The sequence below is a fragment of the Pteropus vampyrus genome, unplaced genomic scaffold, assembly GCF_000151845.1.
Source record: "Pteropus vampyrus isolate Shadow unplaced genomic scaffold, Pvam_2.0 Scaffold528, whole genome shotgun sequence".
Classification (NCBI taxonomy): Eukaryota; Metazoa; Chordata; class Mammalia; order Chiroptera; family Pteropodidae; genus Pteropus; species Pteropus vampyrus.
In genome coordinates, this window is record NW_011889309.1 from 534,827 (window position 1) to 536,662 (window position 1,836).

Genomic DNA, 1,836 nt, shown 5'->3' on the forward strand with positions numbered 1-1,836 from the left:
GTCTACGACCATGCTACTCTGAACAAGCCCAATCCCATCTGATCTCGGAAGCTAAGCAGGGTTGGGCCTGGTTAGTACTTGGATGGGAGACTACCTAGGAAGACCAGGTGCTGTAGGCGTGAAAACTAAGGGATTGTAAACTGACAAGATCCTTGTAATCTATGAGGTCAACCAAGAGTTGCCTCGCCAAATAAATAAATAAATAGTTAAAAAATATTTTACTCTAGGACAAAAACTTTAAACCAGGACTGACCTGTATAAATTAGGGCACATCATCACCCCATGTAAAGGAGTTATGGTTTACTAGACTAGGCATATAGAGAATGAAGAATATTTCACTTAGGGGAAACCGCATGAGTAAATATACAAAAGGGGATAGGTGCTGTGCTGTGTGTGTGTGTGTGTGTGTGTGTGTGTGTGTGTGTGTGTGTGTGTGTGTGTGTTTGTGTGTGTCTGTGCATGCATGTGAAAATGAGTCTTGGTTTGGTAGGCCACAGAATGTCAATTATTCAATTACTGAATAGTAGGAGAAAAACATGTATTTTGTTCTGTTTAAATTTTTTACTAAATTATAATTTAGATATGAAAGACACAAATCATAAGTGTAGAGCCTACACTTATTTTCACCAGTGATATAACAATTGAATCAGCACCTGAAATAAGAAACAAAACATTCCCAGTATATCAGAAGTCCCTCTCCTGATTCTGACCAGCCAATATCCCCTATGAGAAAAGCCACTATCCTGAATCCAAGCATTAGTGATTAGTCTGCCTCCTTTTTGTACTTTATGTAAATTAAATTTTGCAGAATGTAGTTTTATGTGGCCTGACTACTTTCCTCCAACATCATTTTCCTGAGATTCGTCCATGTTGTTGAATGCAGTTGTATTCATAGCATGATTACACAAAAATATATTTATCCATTATATTCTTGGTGGATGTTTGGGTTGTTTTCAGGCATTGGCTACTAAAAATGATGCCGAATGAATGAACATTTTTAAATATGTCTTTTATTTACTATAGACACATTTCTGTTAGGTATATACTTAGGGATAGTTACATGTGCTTGTAACTTCAGCTGAAATGGCAAACAGTTCTCCCCAAATGGTTCCACTAATTATCATCCCTATCAGTAGGTTTAAATGTTCTAGTTTAAATGCTTCACTTTTGCACCATTACTTGATATTTTCTTTCTTTTTTATTTAGCCTTTCTGGTGGGATATGCAATAGCATCATAGTGATTTTCATGTTCATTTTCCAGATGATGAATGAAGTTTAGTATGTTTTCATAGATTTACTGGCCATTTGGATAGTCCCCTTTAAGAAATGCCTATTTAAATTTTTGTTCATTTTCTGATGAACATCTAAATTACTTTTTTATTGATTTGAGAAATTTTTAAGCATTTTTATTTTGAAATAATTTTGGACTTATAGAAAGTTTCTCCAAATAGTACAGAGTTATCATATAATCATCATCTAGCTTCTTCTAATATTAATATCACATAACCATAATATAATAACTAACACCAAAAAATTAACATAGACACATTATTAACCTAAAAATTCTATTAGAATTTCAGCATTTAGAGTGATGTTTTTCAAACATCACATAATGATCCATTAATACAATGATTCTCAACTTTGACTACACATTATCATCACCTAGGAATATATATACTTACACATATATATATACAGTATTACATATATAGTATATATTTAATGTGTCCATCATGATTTGATATACATAGACATGGTGAAATGATTACTATAGTCAGTCTAATTAACATATCTCCTTACATAGATACCATTGTGTGTGTGTGTGTGTGTGTGTGT

General features: G+C 33.2%; 1 pseudogene; it reads left to right on the forward strand.

Annotated features, from left to right (window-relative positions):
* On the forward strand, window positions 1-119 carry LOC111733135 (annotated as a pseudogene).
* The last annotated feature ends 1,717 nt before the right edge of the window (window positions 120-1,836 follow it).